We start from the raw sequence: 7,412 nt of genomic DNA, 5'->3' as shown, positions 1-7,412 counted from the left end.
AATTGCATGCGTAACGGACATAGTGAACTACCGGATATAGTGAACCAAAATTTCGGTCCCTTGAAGGTTCACTATAGCGGGGTTTGACTGTATATATTCAAGTAGTTTTCAAAACAAAACCTTCTGCTTTTTTTTTCATTGTATTTGATCGCCTGTCTACCAAATAAAATTAAAATAAATTATAAATACAACATGAATGTGTTTAAATAACATTCAAATAATAATTTACGTAAATTAAAAATCTAAAATTGGAACTAATATGTTTTAGGAACATATTTCGTTTTGGATGCTAATGTTTTTTAAAAAAAGTGCTCAATATGAAGCTCAATACAAAATTGCAGGTTTTGGTAGGTAAAAATTTTAAATAACTTCTGAACCATTAGCTTCATCTCTTTTGTTTTGGTCTCATTTGATATAGCGTAAAAATCTACATAGAAAATGAAATATAATTTGTATAGGCAGGTATTTGAGACGCTAAAGTAGGCACTATCAAAAATTATATTTCTTTATTATTCATGTGTATTATATTCTTTATAATTCCAAAATTGCAATCAATTGCCTCATAAAAAATAAATTCGAAACGACATCTTGCTGATCTTATAATATATTTGAATTTTCTTCCTCTTTTTAAAACCCTCTTCTCTCACAGAAAGATGAAGATTGCGGTTAAAGAAAATTCAAAGAGAAAGCAAAATTTAACGTATTCGACATGCCACAAATTTAAAACGATTTCCATCTGTTCTCTAATTGCCCCAGAATACAACTATTTTATTGAACAGTCCAATTTATAGCTACTAATTGTTTTTCGACAATTTTTTTTTTTAAAAAAAAAGACTCCTTTTTTTTCTTCCGTAGTATGTAAAAGCAATAAAATTTTTACTTCAAATGCATTAATGACTATTACATACATAAATAATACACATTAATAACAATATTGTCAAACATTAATAACTATTTTTTTAAAATTTATATCATTTATAAATACACAGTAATCGTTGTTTAATTTTCTTAAATAGTCTATTTGTAATTATTTAAAACTTACGGGAAGCAATTCAATTCTAACCAGATAAATTAAATGATACTGTATAAATTTTAAAAAAAATGTTGAACCGATTTTGTTTGTAGAAAAATAATTTCTAATCTAAAAGCCCAAGGACTAGAATTTTTTTTTCTGGAAACGTCATCATCATTTCTTCTCCACTGCGAATCAGTCTGTAAAAAACTCCATTTTAATTTACGGTAAAATGTACCAGCATTTAGGGGTCAGTGCTTTTTATCGTAGAATCCATTTTCACAGTAAAACTCTAAGGCACAAAAATCTGATAAACAGTAATCTTTACAGTTATATTTAGTATAAAATGACTGGCTTCATAATTTATAAAATGATAAGGGCGATATTCAAAATTTTTTTGATCTGTAATTCGTGTCTTATATTTCGATTCTTCGCATATTCTTCAGGTCTTTATTAATTTTTAATTTAAATTGGACATAAAACGTTGTTTCGATCTCAAGAAAAAATAACATTTGGTAATACTATGCAGTTACGTTAAATAAATTCTCATTAGATCTTATCGCGGACTTATTTACATTCCATTTATGAATTTCTGTAGAACTTAAATCATTACTATAATTCTAATAAAATAAAATTAAAGGCCATTATTTCTCATCAATTTGATCTTAATGATATTAAGAGGCCATTATGGCTTATTTAGTATCTTTTTAGTAAGGAAATATTGTCTTTTTCGTTGCAAACTAACAACTTAAATGAATGGATAAAAATTGACAATTAAACTGACTGACTGTTATTTAATAACCACTTGAAATTTGTTGTTATAAAAATTATCAGAAAAAACGTACTCATTTAAATGAAAAAAAATCACAAGTAAAGAGTAAAGAAAATTAATATTAATGCAACAAAATTGTTTTTAAAAATATCGTCCGTAAGTTACAGAAATAGAAAATTTTGATCATACATTATAGAAATAAGTTCATTAAATGTGAATGTAACTATTCTAATTACTTGTATTATTAGTGAAATAATCCTTTGAAAAAAATCGAATTACTTCAGCAAATTTAATTGATATGAAAAGCATGCTAAAACTACCTACAATGGACAAGTATATACTATACTATTGTATGGATAATACTTGCCCGATAGGTTTACTAACAATTAGTTAAATTATTAAATTGACAAACTCGAAAAATATAATTTTTTTCCTGAAAAAGTTTCTAAAAGACTATATAACTACAAGCAATAAAGTTTCAAAAAAAGTTTAACTAAATACAACACTTGATTACTTTTCTGAGTAAAAAACTTAACTTGTTAAAAAAATTGGGTTGCAAAAAAACCTCAAGCAATCTATCCTCATTTTTTTAAAAAGTCATACATGTTTAAATTAAAAATCAATTCATGTGTAAATGCAGATGGAAAATCAATTTTACAAAAAATAATAAATAAATAAAAATTACGCAAGTTATGAATTTTGCTAACGTTTTAAATGCTACTTTGGATAATGGAATAAAACTCAATCTTTATAGATACATTAGAAAGTACGATTACATTGAATAGTACATAATTAAGTTTGAACACAATTTAGTTCACATTTAAAACTTTATTTAATTCAACTTAACAAAAGCTATCCCTTAAACAATATTTAAATATGAATACGTTTAACAGTAAGTTGAATTAAATATTGTTTAAATGCTGAGTAGTGAAATAAAATATGAAGACAAAACAAAGAAATGAAAGGACAATGACAACGTTTGAATAAAAATTAAGAAATAACTAGAAGAACAATAAGTGGAATAAAACCAATTTGTTTAAAAAAAAAAACATAATATCATTTAACTGAATAATATTTTGTAATATTAATTTTCCTAAATTCTTTAAAAAATATTTAGAACTAAACACTGAGTTACTTAAATAAGCCCATTTAATTTCATTCTAATTAACAAAAATCATTATATTTCTATTTGAAAATAATTGAAATGAAATATTGAGTTACATACGTAAATTTAACAATTCTCTATTTAACCTCACAAAAATGTCCCCTTGAAATAAAATAAAAAATGCAGCAAATTAATGAATTCCTAACACTTAAATGTAAATGAATTGATAACTCAGCGAATACAAAATGGAATAAAAGCTACCTAATAATAATAATACACCTCAACATTCCATTTAATTAAATTCTTTTTGACAAAAATCAGTCTATATCTATTAAAAAATATTTCATATTAAATATTGAGCCAGATACGTTTAGTTTTAATACCCAAATAAATTGAACAGTAATTTATTTTAATTCAACTTCACAAAAATTTACCCATTAAATGAATAACTGAGAGTATAAAAAATGGAGTAAAAGCTATATTTATAAAAATATAGCACAAATTACAATTTAATTAAATTCTAGCAAACAAAAATCAGTACATAAAAAAATATTTAAAATTAAATATTGAATTATACTTATATAAATTTAACTGCACTTTTATCTTAATTTAACTTCACAAAAACATGCCTCTCAAATTAAAAAAAAAAGGCGCAAACTATAATATTAATATACTTAACACTGAAATATAATTTGGTGGATAACTAACAAGAGGGAATAAAAGCTAAATTTACAAAAATACTATACACCGTGCAATTTAATTAAATTCTAGCCAACAAAAACCAGCACAAGTTTCTTTAAAAATATTTAAGATCACATATTGAATTATACAAAGCTTTATATTATACAAAGAATATTGAATTATACAAAGCTTTTGACAAAGTTTTAATAAAAAGTAGCAAATAACTGGGATAACTTTTAAATATTTAAAGTTAAATTTAAATATTGAGTTACCTATATAAATTTAACAGCATTTTCATTTAATTTAACTCCGCAAAAATACGTCCTTTAAATTTTAAAGAAAAATGCTGAAAATTCAAATATTAACATACATATATCAAGGTGGTTAACCGAGAGATGACAAAATGTAGTGAGAGCTACCTTAGTTAAATTCTCTCTTTTTTTTAAAAAAAATCAGTCTATTTAAAAATATTTCGCTTCAAGTATGGAATTACTTAAATTCAATATTAATACCCAAATAAATTCAACAGCAATTTATTTTAATTCAACTTAACAAAAATTTACTAACAATTTACAAAAAATTTACTAAACTAATTATATCCCTAGCACTCAAATATAACTTGGCGGGACAAACTAAGATAAGAGAGATAACTTGAGAGTGGACAAAACGAAATAAAAGCCATTTTTATAAAAACAGAACAAAACATGCCATTTAATTAAATTCTATTTAGCAAATTACCCTATTAGTATCTAAATTTAATAATACTTGAATAAAATCAACACAGTATTGTTTTTTAATTAAACTCACAAAATTTAAGTCAACAGAAAAAAACATTAATTTTCCTAAATATAAATACATATTCGAAGATAATATGAATTGGAGTTATTATAAATAGGTCATTTAAATACAAATTGGCGATTAAGTAAGAGTGGCTAAAATTGAATAAAAGAAATTTTTATTAAAATGCAATGCAACGTACAATTCAATTTATTTCTATTCAACAAGTATCAGCATAAATTTATATCAAAAAATTTCAAATGAACATGAGGCTACTTAAATAAATCCAAAAACAATTCTTTCAATTCAACTTCATAAAAAGATACTCTTTAACTCAAAACACCGAAGATCTGATTATTTTAACAATATTGTAGACGGTATAAACAGAATGAAAAATGTTTCCAATCTTAAAATCGATAAACAGATCATAATTTCAATAAGCCCACAAATTCAGTAATAAAATGTAGTAATTTATAAACTTACAAAAATTAAAACTAACCATTTAAATGCACTTACCCTATTTGAAGTAAGGATGAAGACGTTAATTATTGCTGTAGAATCTCGTAGCTGATGCTCCGTTTTTTGTCGAACTATTCCACGGAAAAAATAGAAAATGTTTCTTCACCACAAGATGCTTCACGGACAATTTCCGAAGACCAAATGGTCAAGACTTTCTAAGAGATGTTTTTTCAATATTTCAAGAATACCAATTAATTGCACAATAGTTCTTATCTGTTAGCTTCTAACCAATCAGGTACACACCCAGCTTCATCCATGTAGAGGCAGTACCCCCCCTTCTCCATTGAATACAGTTTCAACCCCGTTTTAACAATAAACTTCATTTTAACACCATTTTACCTATTTTTGAGAAATAGACTGATAAGGAATTCTACAAGACCTGGAAAGGAAATCAAGTTGAAACCTGGGTAAGGGAGTATGGGAAAGAAATACTTAGACCAGCATAATTTCGACCCTTTTCTGCTTAATTTTGTACTTGAATTTAGTTATTTAAATTTTCTTTGTTTGACTATAACTTAAAACAATTTTAATGATGGTTATCCATGTACGGGGCAATGTCTTCAGAAAAAAAGGACAAATAATATGATATCTCTGCCCTATTAGATATAAGGAAATTACACAAAATCTTTAAGATCATATGACGAAATATTTGGTAAAAATTAATTTAAAACAATAAAGCCATGTATTTATAAATTTTACATAAGCACTTTACAACAAATAAATTTTACAAAAAATATTTAAGAAAGAGAAATTAAAATTTTTAAAACATGCTTCTAATTTCATTGAATTTTATTTAACTAGGAGAGTATGAAAAAGCATTAATTAAATAATCTTGCAATGTGAAATGTTGAAAAACAATCATAATTTTCAAAAATCTTAGAGCTGAAAGATATTGAAATAAACTAAAATTTATATTTGAAACAAAATCAACAAAACCTTAAAATACACTGCCATGATTTTTAATTTTATAGATATTTCGAATCTGTTAATAGTAAATATTAATTTTTTAGGGATCGGTAATAACATTGTTTAAAATCGCATTTAAATTTCTCCCCTTTTAAAACTAAGATCTTCTGCAAAATAATATCTTTTAAATACTTTTCCAAAATACATTTAAATTAAGAAAAAATTAAATCACAAGAGTTGTTATCTAGATTTCAATTCGGTGGAGTCTCGAATTTTAAATTTCAGTCATGAATACTTTAATCTGTAATAACTGTTAGTTATAGTTTTGAAACATATTTTCAATTTTTAATCAACTTTTTTTTTTTAATTTATGGAATATGTTTAGTATTTTCTGACTACAAGAAATGTGATCACTTGGATTAATTATTTTCATTCAGGAATCCCTATTTGATGTGCGCAAAATAAATTCCGAACTATAAATTGGAAGACGCAGTTTTCGTAGTTTGAAAACAAGACACAGAAGCGTACTATTCGTAAGTAAGCACATATTTTAAGTTTTCACATTTTCACCGAATCATCACTGATTCTGCCTCTTCCCTTGAAGTTGAAAAAAAACTAAACTTGGGACGACGTGATCTTTCGAGATGAATTAAAAATCTTAAATTTTTTTATAGACATTTTGTAACTGTCAATATTACTCAGAGATAATTAACAATAATACAAAATACACTTTTAAAAAGATGGAAATCACAATTTTAGATCACGTGTTTTTATAAGATGAACCGAAAAACCATGAAAATTTTGGTTTTGACATTTTGTAATTATCGTGATCATTAGGGGCTAATTAGCATAAATGGCAGTGTTAGTAAATAACATATTTTCACTAAGATGGAAAGTCTCAAATTTTGTCCAATTTTGTAGCAGGTAAAGGGAAAAAATAAAAAAATATTTCATTTTGATATTTGTAGTTATAGGGCCAATTACAATAGATCACAGTATTACTAAATTACGCGTTTTAACCAAGATGAAATACTCAAATTTTGAAAATGTTATTTATATCACACATAAGGAAGAACTTAAAAAAAAAATTCATTTCGATATTTTGTAAGTGTTAGATAATTACAAAAATGGCAGAACTACAAAATAGCACATGTTCAAGATTAAGGTCTGAAATATCGACCATTTATTTCGTAACAGATATATGGAACAGATATAATTTAGGCGTAATTAACAGTAATGCCCAACAACACTTTTTACCAAGATGGAAATCACAGTTTTAGATCATGTGTTTTGATAAGATAAACCGATGAACTGAAACATTTTCATTCTGAGATTTTGTAAGTATCGCGATATTCAGGGAGTAATTAGCATAAATGGCAGTATCACTAAATAACATTTATTTATGAAGACGAAAGTCTCAAATGTTGACTAATTTCGTATCAAATATAGGGAAAAAAACGAAAACAAATTTTCATTTCGTATTTTCATGTATTTATCAGGGTAATTAGCAAATAGGGCAGTATTACTAAAAAACACTGTTTTATCAAGATTAAAGTCACAAATGTTGACCATGTGTTTCGATCCAGACATAAGAAAAACTAAAAAAAAATTCACTTGGATATTTAATAATTATCGGGATA

At 25.3% G+C, this 7,412-nt stretch overlaps 1 protein-coding gene across 1 annotated transcript in view; it reads right to left on the bottom strand.

The window, feature by feature from the left end:
• LOC122272566 (uncharacterized) overlaps positions 1-5,153 on the bottom strand; it is a 7,741-nt gene extending 2,588 nt beyond the window's left edge. Inside the window, exon 1 of the mRNA XM_071186291.1 lies at positions 4,864-5,153. The gene's annotated coding sequence lies outside the window, so the exon portion shown is untranslated. The remainder of the gene's footprint in view (positions 1-4,863) is intronic.
• Between the last annotated feature and the right edge of the window lie 2,259 nt (positions 5,154-7,412).

The sequence above is a fragment of the Parasteatoda tepidariorum genome, chromosome 10 (genome assembly GCF_043381705.1).
Source record: "Parasteatoda tepidariorum isolate YZ-2023 chromosome 10, CAS_Ptep_4.0, whole genome shotgun sequence".
In the NCBI taxonomy this organism is placed as follows: domain Eukaryota; kingdom Metazoa; phylum Arthropoda; class Arachnida; order Araneae; family Theridiidae; genus Parasteatoda; species Parasteatoda tepidariorum.
This window is presented reverse-complemented; position numbering and strand designations above follow the sequence as displayed.